We start from the raw sequence: 15,703 nt of genomic DNA, 5'->3' as shown, positions 1-15,703 counted from the left end.
CAGCAAAGACAGAAATAACCAATCCCTTCCCAGCTTTCATGATGAATGAGCTCCCTTATGGCTCTTGGCACTATCTTTCCTGTATTAGAATCATTTATGCCTGTTACCTCTCCCACTCCCCAACTACCTACTGCGTGGAGCAGCAGGGATTGGGTAAATATTCATAGAATGAGCGTACAAAGGAAGAGAGGAATAATGTTTGCTCTGTGTAGCTTCCAGTTTCCTCTGACCTGTCTCCGTCATCCTCCAGTCTGCCCATACCTTCTTGCTCAGCCAAGAAGCACCATTCCCGCACTCTCCTGCAAGCATCTGCAGATGTGCGCTTTCAAACCTGCCAGGTGCCAAGTCCTGGGAGGGAGGCTTCAAAGGAAAGTCAAAGCTCCAGCTGGCCTTGCCTGAATAAGAAAGAAGGAACAGGGCAAAAGTGAAGTGTGCAAATATGTACACTGATGGGTCAGGGAGCTGTCAACACAGGCACAGACTGCAGAAGTTGGAATGATGGAAAATATGGCAGAATTGGCTGGCTGGGCCAGGCACAGTGGCTCATTCCTATAATCCCAGAACTCTGGGAGTCTGAGACAGTTATATCACTTGAAGTCAGGAGGTTGAGACCAGCCTAAGCAACATGGCAAAACCCTGTCTCTACTGAAATTACAAAAAATCAGCAGGTGTGGTGATGAGTGCCTGAGGTCCCAGCTACCCAGGAGGCTCAGGCTGGAGAATCTCTTGAACCCAGGAGGCAGAGGTTGCAGTGAATTGAGATGATACCACTGTATTCTAGCCTAGGTGACAGAGCAAGAATGTCTCCAAAAAAAAAAAAAAAAGAAAGAAAAGAAAAAAGAATTCACTGCCTGAGGTCAAACCATGAGGGTCGTGCTAAAGAAATCAGGTTTTGTTCTATAAACAGGGGGGAGTCCCTAAGGATTCACTGCAGATGATTTCAAATAAAGTTCTGAGCATGATGACTGACACGGAGTGAGTGTTCAATAGATGTTAACTATTATCATCATTTTTAATTTGACATCTTAAGTGTAGGGATGTAGCCATTAAAAGCTTTGAAATGAAAATATCCAGGAAATTATACTCAAGTTCTACTTCTACCTCAACTCACTGTGTGGCCTAATGCAAGTCTCTGGACCACTCTGAACCTCTTTGGGCCCCAGTTTCCTTATCTATAAAATGAAGGGGTTGCATTTGGTCATCTCTGTCTTTGTGAACACCAAAAATCTGAGACAGGTCTCGGTCAATTTAGGAAGTTTATTTTGCCAAAGTTAAGGATTCGCACCAGTGACAGCCTCAGGAGGTACTGAGGGCATGTGCCCAAAGTGGTCAAAGCACAGCTTGGTTTCATACATTTTAGGGAGACATGAGACATCAATCAACATACATAAGATGAGCAACATTGACTTGGTCCAGAAAGGCGGGACAACTCAAAGCAAAGGCAAGGCAACTAGCAGGATGGGGCTTCCAGGTCACAGGTAGATAAGACATGAATGGTTGCATTCTTTTGAGTTTCTAGTTAGCCCCTCCAAACAAGGCAACCAGATATGCATTTAGCCCAGTAAAGGGTGACTTTGGATCGAATGGGAGGCAAGTTTGCCCTAAGCATTTACCAATGTGACTTTTCCCTTTAGCTTAGTGATTTGGAGGCTCCAAGATTTACTTTCCTTTCACATCTTCCTCCTTTAACAATCCCTGATCCTGAGACTCAGCTTCTCCTGCAGACCTCGCCGACTCATCCTTTCTGTGAACATCCCTCCCTGGGCTGTGCCACACACGTCTATGCTCTCTTACATCATTCATCATTATTCCAGTTTCCAGAGTTTCTGGTCCACCCAGAAACCATGTCTCTATTCAGATCTTCCCATCAAGCCCTACCAAATAACTGGGCACCGGGATTCTCAGTAGCTATTGATTTAGGAGGAGCCACAACATCAGGAATACTAGGAGTCAAAATTCAGTCTTGTCTTAGCAACAATAGTGATAAAAATGAGGGGGACCAGGAGGAGGAGCTAATACTGAGTGTCCAGCATGGGCCTGGCTATTCAAAGCATTTACAGCTGTAGCAGACATGACTGTCAGTACAAAGAGTCAGATGTTTTAAGAAATGTGTATCTTCTTGAAACTCAACCTAATTTCAGCATTGTACCTTTTATCCCACATGGACTGTCAGGAAATTCCTTTTGGATCATTTTTTAGGCCCCTTCACTTTTTAAGGTGGACCCAGTTCCAGGAATCCCATGGGGTTCCCGGAGAACAGGAAGCAGCTTCTCCTCCACACTCATTCCTGGTGGCCAATGCCACTCTCATCCTCCAAGCACATGGTGGCCCCTCAGAGTTGGGTGGCTGCAGCTTCACAGCATGGGCATGGGGAAACCTTTGATGATATCAGCACCCCAAGACCCAAGGCCCCGTTTTCCAACATCCTTTCTTGTCATTCTGCTCCTCCTCCTCTCCACGCTCCGCTTTTTCTGTCAGCACCCTGGCTGTGGTCCTTCCTTCCTCTTTTTGATGTGCTGGAGTCATGGGCCACACCTTTTTTTCCTCATTCTCTAGGAGCCTAGACCCTTAGCCCTCCTCCTACCCCACCCAACCCTGCACAGGGAAATCTCTGAGTCTGAGCGGCAGGGTCTTCACCTCTTCCTGCTCCCAGAGGTTTGTCCTCCCTCAAGTCCTGACCTCCTTCTTACTTTTGTATTTTGATTATTCACTACTCCTAGAGCCTAAACATTTTACAGAACAATGTATTTCTGAGAAAGCCTTCTTCAGATCTCCTTGAAGGTGAGGGGCAATGGATGTGGTCCATCATTCCAGCACATCACAGAGAGGAAGGAATTGCCCCAACCGGGGTGCTTGTGAGAACTATCTGGGAGTAGAGCCTTGTTACATGTAAAATTTTCAGTGCCACAAAAGAAGTAGCACTTGAATATAAATTTCCTCAGCAAGACAATTTACTTCTATAGAAGGATGCGGTTCACAGATGGAACAATGGTGAGCACACATCTGGACAAGGGAGGGGAAGAGGTACTTATGCCTGATGGAGGTCTTCCCTACTGCTGTGTTGTTCCTCTGTTGGCTAGGGTTAGACTGCACAGTCTAGTCTAATTCCAACTGGCTTTTTCAAAGGGAGCAGAGGTATGAGCCAGAGTGGTGGGGTAGGTAGTTTGATGGGAAGGACAGTTATAGGCAGGTCAGAGCAGGTAAGCAGCGGTCAAAGCAGGTGACCAGAGCAGATGAGCACAATGAGTCAGTACAGATCAGGGGACCAGGGAAACAGATGTGAACTACTGATTAGAACTGGTGGAAAACGTTGTTTACTGAAACTGCAAGGAAGTTAATCTTTAAAATTGGGAATTAAAGAATAAAAGCTGAACATACTGATTCCTTGAAGAGAAACTTGGGGTTCACCATAACAGCTGGAAGGACAGCATCATGGACAATAAAGAAACAAATAGACATGGGTATGTGCCAATAAAACTTTATGAAACCTGAAATTTTCATTTCATGTAATTTTCACATGCCACAAAATATTATTCTTCTTTTGACTTTTTTTAACCACTTAAAATGAAAAAAAAAAAAAGAAAAGAAAGAAGAAGAAAGAAAAAGAAAAGCTCACAGGCCTTATAAGAAGAGGCAACTCAACAAACTTGGACAGGGGCTGTATAGTTGGACAATCCCTGGTGTGGAGGAAGAGCAATAGATTTGGGATCCAGCAGCTGCATTCCATTCTTGCCTCCACCTCGTCCTGGCCACAAGACCTTGAGCAAGTTATTTAAGGTTTCTAGGTTTATTTTATCCTCAAAAGGCTTGGAATATAATAGTGCACATTTCATAGGACTGTTGTGAGCTTTAACTGAGATACAGTGGAAAGTGCTACTAGGCATAAATACCCCAAGATAATAAAGCTGAAGTTAGGGTAGCAGTGACCCTTTCTTACTATGGAAGAAAAACCTGGAATCTGGAAAGTATGAAATAGTAGAAGAGAAACAGGCTTTGGAATCAAAAAAGTCCCAGGTTCCAGCCCCGTCCCAGACACTTGGAAGCATATAACCTTGACGGAGTTACTCAGACTCTCTGAACTTCAGTTTCTTATCTATAAAATATTGTTAAGGGCCAGGTGTGGTGGCTCACACCTGTAATCCCAGCACTTTGGGAGGCCGAGGCGGGTGGATCACAAGGTCAAGAGATCGAGACCATCCTGGTCAACATGGTGAAACCCCGTCTCTACTAAAAATACAAAAAATCAGCTGGGCATGGTGGCACGTGCCTGTAATCCCAGCTACTCAGGAGGCTGAGGCAGGAAAATTGCCTGAACCCAGGAGGTGGAGGTTGCGGTGAGCCGAGATCACACCACTGCACTCCAGCCTGGGTAACAAGAGCGAAACTCTGTCTCAATATATATATATATATATATATATATATATATATATATATATATATATAGTTAATATGCCTACCTCACAAGCTTTTTGGAAGATTATTTCAATAGCAGAAAAAATAAAGTACTTGGCATATAGAGATAAAAATATGGCAGCTATTATTTATTCCAATGCTGTCTTGATCTTTAATTCCAAATCTCTGTTTCTCAGAGAAGAAGCCAAAGTTCTTCATCAAAAGCAAGCCTGCTCGCTGTCTCCAAAACATCTCTTTTAATGGTTCCCCTGGGCTTCATCAACACAACATGCCCCTTCCTCCCCGAGGGAAACCTTGTTGCTGGAAACTGGGGCAGCCCTTTGAACTGGTATTCTTTTTCCACGCTGAGAAATAACACTGGGCAGCATGCTGGGAGTGTTTTGTTTCCTATCTCTCCTCCCTGGAGTTGCCCTTTCTGGGTCTGAGGCTGACAAGGGACTGGCAGAGAGAGAGGCTGCCCACTGACACGGCCTGGGGAGGGGGCATTGTCTGCTCAGGCCTCGCTACAGCTGCAGACACCTCAGGGCCCTGCTAGCTTTGTGGGTCAGGCTGATTATGTGTTCCAGCCGGCACATCTCTGATCTGACACAGACAGTCCTGGGATGGACCAGGCTTCTCTTCTTCCTGAGAAAGTTTCTGGGTGTGTCATTTTGGTGAAGGCCTGGTCAGGGCTAGAAGCTTGACACGACTAAAGGATCCATGACACTTCAGTAGAGGAGAAGCTGATGGAAGAAACTCTTGGTTGTCTGATTGTCTTGGCCTTCATAGGGAGTTGGATGGGCCCAGGGCTGGGGTTTGCAAGCAAGAAACTGGAGTCAGGATAGAGGCCAGGATCAAGAATAGCCAGAGTAACATGAGACTTGGGAAAGCTATGGCCAGGAAATAGCAGAAAGCTGGGCTTAGGCACTGAGTCCAATGAATGAGGACAAGGCCCAAAGTCAAGGCAAGGTCCAAGAGCTTGGTGCCTTCAGTCCATGTAGGTCAAGCACCTTCCCTTACCTAGAGGCTAGGACAGCTCCTGGGACTGTGTGATAAATATGACACACTCCCAGTCACCTAACGAACTTGTTTTCCAGGCAAAAAGGTGTTCACATGTAGGCACTGCTATGTGTGCCCTCGTCCATCTCACTGTATTCATGGGCACACAGCTAATCCATGTTCCCTGGTTTATTTGCAATGTGAGCCATATGACTGACCTCCGCCCAGTGAATGTATATGATGGGGATGTGGTCAGGCCTGGCCCACAAAATGCTCCCACAGCCTCTTGCTCCTTTGGTGGCCAAGTGCAGGGTCTAACAGAGGGTCCCCAGGCCAAGGACAAGGGCAGAGCCACAACATGGAAAGAACCTGGGTCCCTAAATGACCCCATAGAAGGCCATCTGTGGCCAGGAGCATCTGCAATAGACTTAGTGAGAATAAGAAGTAAACCTTTAACAGGTAAACCACTGAGATTCAGGGATTAGCTTGTTATAGCAGTTAACCTATCCTGACTAATAACCATGTTCTAAAAATATTTAATAAGAACCATGGTCATGGTGCTATAGAACAAGATGACTGAAGAGAATAAAATCCAACCTCCTTCCAGCTGGAGAGTTTTAAGATTTCAGCATTCTCCAGGCCCTAATCAGGGATGTTCTTGGTCAAACCTAAGCTGCTGCTGTAATTTGTCTCTGGGTCCCCTATGGATTCAGCCTGCTATCCACTCCTGACTCATTCAGCACCTACAGATGCTGGCTGCTCCCACAGCACCTGGAGGTCCCCAGCTTGTTTCTCCAAGGTCTCTGACAGCTGCCCATGATGATCTTCCCTAGGGAGAGTTGTGCCTTCCTCACCAGGCTGTGAGCTCCTTAAGGGCAAGGACTGCCTGCTTCTCCAGTATCCAGCTGAGAACAGAGAAGAAAGCAAGGCTTGTCTCTCTGCTTGATTAACAAACAGATGGCATGCTTCTGTATCCTCCAGAGCTAACCAGGTGGATGACTGTCACCTTGCACTGTTCTGCACATCCCACTGCCTGCCCTGCCTATCTATCCATGCTGTCATAGCTTGCAAGTGGCCACACATTCCCTCCACTTGTGCATGTGCTCCACTGCAATGGGCCTCAGCCACTGTTTCTATCAAATAGTGGAATTTATTTCTCCCCCTGAATCTAGGCATGGCCATGTGACTTGACTTAGCCTATAGGTCAACAGCAAACATAATACAACCTGACACCTGAAAAGCATACATACATTGGAATCTGCTCTTCTTTGCTCCTGAGGAAATTTCTGCCATCATGTGAACAAGCTTGGGCTAGCCTCTTGGAGGATGAGGCACTATGTGGCAGTCCCTGCTGTTGTGTTAGAGACCCTGACAAGACAGCAAAGCCATTCCAGACCACTCAAACAAAGCCACATCAGTTCAGAACAGAATACCACCCAGCCAACCCACAGAATAATAATTTTTTAAAAAGAAATGCTTGCTACCTTCCCTGACTACATTTGGCATGGTTTGTTAGGCAGCAAAAGTTAACTGACACATGTGTGCAGTCACCCATGACAGACCTTCCTGAGGAATAGGTAACCTAAAGTTGTCACAGATAAACTCCAGCCAGTCATTTCCTAAAGCCTTCCTTCCTGTGAGCCTGGGAAAATGAAAATGGGAAAGTAGATCGTTTTCTCTTTTTCTCTACCTGCATGAAGTCCTGTTGGTAAGAACTGCCTTGAGGTGTCCAGTACCCCTCAGAGAGTCAGTTCTCACCAAAACCTTGAGCACTGGAAAAGAAGAAAAGATGACCGGTGGGCTTCCATTTGCCACGCACACACCCATGCACACACATGCACATATACATATACATACACGCACATGTTGCATGCACACACATCTGGACACATGCACACAGTTTTTGCATCACTGGCAGTAGAGCAAAGCAACTCTAACTCATTCCGGAGCTGAGAGGACCTAAGATGGGAATCAGAGGAGCAAAATAAAAGCAGAAACAAAAGAGTTGGTGAGCAGCCAACTACAATCCCTGTCCATGAAAACAATCAGTAGAGAACCTGTGGACGCAGGAGCCAAGAGAGATGCAAATAGTGGGACGTAGATTGTGCTTTCCAAAGATGGCTGTACCAATATAAATCTCATCGCATATCCTGTTCTTGCAATGTGACACCCCTTCATCAAGAAGAAGGCCCTATTCCCCTTTTCCCCTTGGACCTAGGCAAACTTTTGTAACTGCCTCAACCACTAAAATGTGGTAGAAGAGATGCTGCATGGTAGGCTTCCCCCAGCTCACCCACTCTCTGTCAGGATGCATGCCTTTGGGAGCTGTGAGCCACCATGTTGAATGGGACATTTGGAAAGGCTGGGATATGAGCTATATGACAGGCTCTATGATAGATGTTCTCATGTTCATGTTTTAATGGGAATAGGTGGCATTGTTCTCTTCTTGCAAAAAAAAATATATATATACCATGGGACTCAGACAGGATGAGATTTACTAGAATTTATACCCAGGTCCCTCCTGACTCCAGAGATCCTAAGTCTTTTTTTTTTAACCAGTAACTCTATCTGATTCTCTGATGGTTCTTTCTATTTTCTAAAAGCACCCCAGTTATGCTGCCTAGCAAAACCAGCTGGAAGTAGGCTTGGAAGGCCAGGGATCAGGACCCAGAATTGCCCTGAAATCGCTGTGTGACCTTGACCCCACTCTGAGACCATTTAATCATCAAGGGGAACAGCAAGCCTGGCTCTGAGACCTTGCAGAGATGGAGTGGGGATCAGATGTGTTTCCAGATATAAAAATGCTTTAAAGAGGGAAACAGCCCAGCCAATATAATACAGTGCTTATCGTGTGTGCCTCAGATCTTGCTGAGAGCAGAATTCTAAAACCATCTGAACTCTCTAAGCATTCAGAACTTGTGGAGAGGAAGAACAAGGTGTGTAATTTTTTGTTGTCATAGCTTCAGAAGCTCAAAGTAGGATTGGTAATCGTGACTTCTAAAGCTCACAGCTTTGAGTTTCTGTGGACAGCTGGGCCGGGAGATGATGTCATCTGGCATGAGTGAGAAAGCCTCCCTTTAGCAAAAAAATGATTTGCAGGAAGAGAATTTCTGCACTCTGTGTGTGGGCAAGAGATGGCCCAATGTTCCCTGACATTCGTGCTTGATTACCTGTAAAATAAGGCCCCATCCTTAACCATCCACGGAGAGAATGGAGTATCAAACCACAGGCGATCACGTTTACTCTAACCCCAAAACTGAGATCCTGCATGTGGATATACTTTGAAAACAGAATATAAGGAAAGAATTTGAAATATATGTGAAGATTTACAGACATGCTTGTCACATCACTGTGTACAATATAAAAAGTAGACAGAGCCTGACACTTCACAAGAGTGAATTCATTAAATAAATTCTATGGTATACTCATGTATTAGAATACTGTGATGCTATTAAGAGGATGTTTGCAAAGACTTTTTAATGAGTGGAGGAAATGTTAATAATGCTGAAGGTAATGTCAGGGGACAAAGTTGCCTGAACATAATGACTGAGCTCCAGATATACATGAGTAAGTGATCGGGATGAGAAAGAACATGACCAGCAGACAGGGGTAGGGAGGAGACTGACTTTCCATCATTCATCTTTTGGTAACTTTTGAATCTTCAGATAGAGAAGAGCCATACATGCCTAGCACAGTAAAGTAAATAAGACCCACACTAAGAAGAAGTATTCTGAGATCCTATGAACTTCCATATAGAGGACAAAAGACACATACAAAGAAATGAATCAGAATACATCAGACTATTTTCAACAGAAGGATTAAAATAAAGACATTTACAAATATTTGCAGTCAAAAAGTTATCTTTTCTGTTTGTTTGTTTTTAGGAGACAGGGTATTGCTTTGTTACCCAGGAGTGCAGTGGCAAGATCATAGCTCACTGCAGCCTCAAACTCCTGGGCTCAAGCAATCCTTCCACCTCAGCCTCCCTAGTAGCTAGTACTATAGGTGTGTGATATCACACCCAGATGATTATTTCATTTTTCTAATTTTTGTAGAGAAAGGGTCCCACCATGTTGCCCAGATGGGTCTCACACTCCTGGCCCCAAGCAATCCTTTCACCTCAGCCTCCCAAAGTGCAGCGATTACAGGTGTGAGCCTCCATACCCAGCCTAAGAAGTTATCTTGTATGCACCTTTTCTTGGAAAGCTACTGGAGGTTATGCAGGAGCAATACAAGAAAATAAGTCAAGAGGAATGTAGGAAATGTAACACAAGCAAAGGGAGGATCTAGATAGCACAATATCCAGGCCTGGAGGAGCCACACTATACACTGGGGAAGGGGCTAAAACATACCTGGAGGAAGGTCTTCAGGCAAATAAAATGGGTGGAGGGCATTTGTGACATTAGGTCATGAAAAAAATCTGCCAATAGTAGATCCTTAGAAAACGAAGTGAAATATATGAAACACTTTTTAACTACCAGAAAGTACAGTACACTCCCTAACTCAGAGTTGGAGAACACCTATGAAGTGCCATGATGTGTGCGTTAGCTGGGGCTCTCTGAGAAGCATATGCTAAAAGAGGCAAAAGAGGTATATTGGAGAAAACACTTATAAAGAAGAAAGGGGAGGGAGCTTTAAGACCTGGCAGTTCTGCTATTTTGGAAAAAGAGAAAGTTAACAAGAGCATTTTGGCCAGGCCAATGGGGAGTCTTCAGCCAACGTTTCTAATCTAAAGTCTCACATCTAGCAGAAAGGGGCCAGAATTAGTACCCACACTTTGGGTGCTAACTGACTGGGGACAGCTGAAGGAAGTCTGATTAATAGGACAGTTCCGATAGGACAGCAGCTTGGAGCCACAGCAAGAGACTGGAGTGGCAAATCTTCAGGACCACTGTCATGTATATACCTAGTGTTGGTATAAACAGCTAACACCGAAGAACAGGAGAGGGGAAACTGGAGGTGGTGCTGCAGAGTCCAGGAGCAATCACAGGACTGCTCCAGGTGACCCCCTACGTTTCTCAGCTTCACGAGAAGTAAGGCTAAGGCCATTGACAGGACCATAGGCGATGAGCAGAAGTGAAACGTGTCCCAAGCAAAGGAGAGAAGACCCTGAGGGCTTCATCCACCATGCTTTTTCCCTGGGCGGGGAATTTTGCCGCCACATGTTACAATTGTGATGGCACACAACGGAGTTAAGCTTAGGTCATTCAGTCACTAGAGAGAGGGCAGCACCTGCACCTAGATGCACATTCATCCCCAGGAGACAACTTGGCAGCTAAAGACAATGCTGGCACTGCCCTCCTTGCCTCATCTCCTAACACTAGCAACCGTCCTCAGCATCCCCCATGGCACCCTCTACAGTGGGAGTCAAAGCAGCTCAGGCATTCAGATTCAACCAGAACAAACTCAGGTCTGGCCCCCCAGTCACTTCAAAATGCAGGATGAAGGACTGTACTCTGAGTTGTGGAGTCTGGTTTCTCCATCAGCCTCCAGAGCAGCTGCATATCACATCTGGAAAGTACAGAGGAGTTAACCCTCCTGGAGCAAACTTTGACCAATGAGAGGCAGGAGATGAGAAGAAGCTGGCAGCTATATTCTGTCCCTTCTTCCCCGTGATGGATTGTTCTGAGTTATGGTTCACTAAAGACACCCTACATGATGGAGTAACCAAACTTGGCTTTTTTTAGTTGTTTTGTTGTTGTTGTTTGTTTGTTTTGAGAAGGATTTTTGCTTTTGTCACCCAGACTGCAGTGCAATGGCATGATCTCAGCTCACTGCAATCTCCTTTTCCTGGGTTCAAGCAATGCCCCTGCCTCAGCCTCCTGAGCAGCTGAGATTACAGGTGCCTGCCACCATGCCCAGCCAATTTTTGTATTTTTAGTAGAGACAGGGTTTTGCCATGTTCGCCAGGCTGGTCTCAAATTCCTGACCTCGGGTGATCCACCTGTGTTGGCCTCCCAAAGTGCTGTGATTACCTGTGTGAGCCACCACGCCTGGCCCCCAGCTGTGTTTTCTTGTGGAGCTGCAGTAACTCCATGATGCATCCTTTCCTTCATTTTCTCTCCTTGTCTACTTTTCTTCTGTTCACCCTCTCTGGCCACCCTGGCACCTCACAACGAAGCCCTGGCATGGAAGCTTTGCTTCAAGCTCTGTGTTCTGTGACTAAGATATCTCTGGAGGATGCTTCTTGGGTCTTTGGGAAACAGGGAAGTTCAAGGGGAAGAAGTGACTGAAGACAAGAAGAGGCCACGCCCTTTGTGTAGAAGTCAGAAAGCAGAGCCTGAAATTGACGGTTTCTGAATAGCTCAGAGAGGGAATAAAGAACCACAAACCAAGAAAACCACTGAGAAAACAGTTGGGATGGGAGAGTAATGGGAGAACACTGAGCCGTAGGATGCCTCATGGTGGCGTCTGAAGCAGGACAGTGGCCAAAGCCCTGGGCCTGCAGAATGCCACACATGCCAGTGATGATGACAAGAGCTGCAGTGCCTATGAAGGGCTTCATTAACACTCTGGTGCCAGACATGGCATGTTTCATGTATTTTTAAATAAAAATCTATGTCAGTGTCATTAGCCAAGATCAGCAATGAACCTTTTCTCAGATAAGTAGAGGAATCTGGGAGACCTCCCATCTCCCTTGAGACTCTAAAATGATGCAAATAGCACATTATTGAGCACTTACTATATACCAGCTGTTATTCTGCCCACTTCATGTATAACTCATTTAATTAAATGTATAACTCATTTAATCCTCAGGACAACATTTGGATTAGGTACTGTTAGCATTTTCATGCAGTTGATGAGGAAACTGATTAACTTACCCAAGGTCAAGGCAGTGATAGAGAAAGACTTCAACTCAAGTACTGTGCCTCTGAATCTCATGTTATTAACCAGGCTTCCCCTAACTGCGACCCCCTGAGGCCATTTATCCGGCCCCCCACCGCACTTCAGGAAGGGGCACCTCTTTCATTGGTGGTCAGTGAGAGGAGCACAGTATGTGGCGGTCTGAGGGACAGTGAACTGGACCCCTGTGTAAAAAGTTTGGGGACACCTGTTATTAACTGACATACCATAACACATGGGATGTGAGGCTTTTACAGTCAAAAACATGAGAAAGAGCCTCTAGTCTCTCAAGGCTATGGTGGCAGCTCCTAGCTCTCCTTGTCAAGTAGTCTGAAGGAAAAGGCTTTGTTGGGGACCACACACCCTGTGATCCTGGAGATCTTTACCAGGAGAAGTTAACCATCACCCACAACACCAGTACATGAGGGCTCAGTCCCTCCAGAACCTTCCCGCTCTTCCCCACCTCAAGGTCTTACTGCCTTGGCCTCTCCCTCATCCCACCCTCTCGTCTTCATCCTGGTGGCTCAGGAAGTTCAATTCTCCTTTTCCAGGGTTGAGCCTGTGTCCTTCTCTTCTCTGGAAAATCAGCTTTGACTCCCACCCCAACCAGGAAAGGGCTGAGCCTCCACCCACCGGTCAGTTCCACCCTGGGAAAAGGGAGAGTGATCCCCCAAAGACATGAACTTTTCCTCTTCTTTTTAGGAAAGGGAAAATAGTGCTTTGTTTTTTTCTTAAGTGATTCAGGGTGGCGGGGCACTGTTGTAGAGGTTTCACATTGTATCATCCTAGAAAACACATCCATATTCATAGTAATCATAGATGTAACTATCAAGAACATCTCCAAAAGACCAAAATAGAGTAGAGGGAGGGAAGGATTTTTTAAATTTATAGCAAAATATCTTTAGGTCTAGAGGTGAGGTTGGGAGGAGTCTATTACAAAGCAAAAGAGGGAAATTCAAAACACCATTAATTTCTCAGTAAGACATACAGTTACTGAGTTAACATTTGCTGGGCAACTCCTATATTCAGGTATATGTCTAAGGACTTTCTATTCATTTTGTCAATCTTCAAAACAATCCTATCATGTAAGCAACATCATCACCACCATTTTACAGATCAGAAAACCAACAGTTATTTGTCCAAAGCTATACATCTAATAAGTAGAGAAGCTGGGATTTGACCCCACGTGCCCACCATGCCACCCCTCACTCTTAACTTCTGTGGGTGACAAAGGCACACCAGGACTTAGCTTTGTGCAAGAGGCAATCGAAAGAGGTCTGCAACAACAGATGCACATCATTTTTGCATGAAGCTGCAGTCCTACCAATGTCCCTTTTCACAGAGTTCCTTGATGGTGGGATCATTCATGCAGAGGCTACATACACAGGAACCTAATCAGAGGCCAATACTGCCAACTGGCATGCATTACTTTGGCCAATTAATTAACGTATCAGAGCCTCGAGTTTCCTTCCCTGCAAAACTGGGGCTGATGCTGATCGCCTTGCAATGTGAGGGGGATTAGAAAATGTATCCTATATAAAGTGTCTGAAACATGAATAAATGTAACTTTCTTTACCATTACCAACTCTTCTCATTTTTAAATTCCCTATCATTGAGTCTCTAAGGAATCTGCCTTTTCAGTTAAATTCCTAGAGTGAGCTTTTTAAAGAGAGACTTGAGCTGGGTTTTATTATCCAATGCAGATAACTTTTTTGATGTGTATTAATCATTTTCATTTGTAAGGTGGGTGGATTTTATATATCTATATCTAGCTACTGGGAGAAAAGTCTTTAAAGCTTCAAGAAGGGATTTTTAAAACATCTTCATAAAAGAAAAAAAGCAAAGGTTTAACCTTCAAGGAAAACAAACTAGAACATGAAGTCTATACTTGAACACACACAAAACCTCCCCCCCCCAAAAAAAACAAAACAAAACAAAACAAAAAAACCAAACAAACAAACAAAACAAAAAACAAAAAAAACCTGAACCTGAGATGCAAATGTACCACCTTGATGCCAATTGTTGGGACAACATAAAAAGGATTATCTTCATCTGTACTGGTAAAGGAGGCAGCCTAATGCACTGCATGAGGTCACAAAATCTGCCCTTATCGGCAGCATTGCCATGGGGCCAGAAACCCCATTATTAGCGATGTCCCCTTCATTCATTTATTCTTTCCCTCATCTGTTCTCGTCACTCATTCTTTCATCTAAAAATCTCTTCTCAAGTGATTATCAGGTGCCAGGCACTGTGTTAGCTGCTGAGAGTATGAAAATGACCAATAGACCCATTATAGATATCTGCTTTACAGATAGAGAAATGGGCATGTTCAGATAATAACAATATTAAGTAAGTTTTATCTATGACATGTTAAAAATAGCAGTAAAAAAAGGGAAAAAGTAAGACTCCATTTAAAGACAAACACATGAAAAACATAATTTGTGTGTTGTGATATGCAATGAACAAGCCCAGAATCAAGAGAACTTCACATTGTCTGAGGCATTAGAGAAGGTTTGGCAGCCTCCGCATGAATGATCCCACCCTCTCAAGGAGAGGGTGTGGTGGTCTTAGAAGTCGGAGGGGGTGGGCTGGTCTCGGAGCTGCAATGGTAACTCACTAGCAGACTAGGAAAAGAAAGTATCATGGCATTTTTGTCCTCTGGTAAAAGATAAATTATGCTACAGGAGTAATCTAGGTCATCCTAATTTCCCACTTGTGCATTTGCTTCTGCATTCTTTATTCTACCTGATTATTTTCCAGGTTAAGACTATAAAGGTGTAAAACACAGGAGAGGTTGAAGTGCAGAGTAGAAAAAACCTGAAATGTTGCTATGGTCTGAATATTTGTATCCCTCCAAAATTCATGTGTTAAAACTTTATCACTAATATAATATCATTAAGTGGTGTTGCTCACATAAACAGAATTATGATCATCTCAATATACACAGGAAAAGCATTTGATAATATTCAGTATCCCTAGATTAAAACTCTCAACAAAGTTGTCATAGAAGGGACATAACTCAAAGTAACACAACCACCTATGACAAACCCACAACCAACATTGTACTGAATAGGGAAAAACTGAAACATTCCCCCTAAGAATTCGAACAAGACAAGGATTCCCACTTTCACCACTTTTAGTTAACATAATATTGGAAATACTAGCCAGAGCAATCAGACAAGAGAAAAAAAAAAAAATGAAGGGCATCTAGATTGGAAAAGAGGAAGTCAAACTGTTGCTGTTCACCAATGATATGATTGTATACCTAGAAAAACCTAAAGACTCATCCAGAAAGCTCCTGAATCTGATAAATAAATTCAGTGAAGTCTCAGGATACAAAATCAATGTATACAAATCAGTAGCACTCCTATACGCTAACAACAACCAAGCTGAGAACCAAATCAAGAACTCAACCCCTTTACAAACACTACAAAAAATAAAAATGAAATACAAATGAATATACCTAACC

This window comes from Saimiri boliviensis, chromosome 15, assembly GCF_048565385.1.
Source record: "Saimiri boliviensis isolate mSaiBol1 chromosome 15, mSaiBol1.pri, whole genome shotgun sequence".
NCBI lineage: Eukaryota > Metazoa > Chordata > Mammalia > Primates > Cebidae > Saimiri > Saimiri boliviensis.
Note: the sequence above shows the minus strand (reverse complement) of the source record.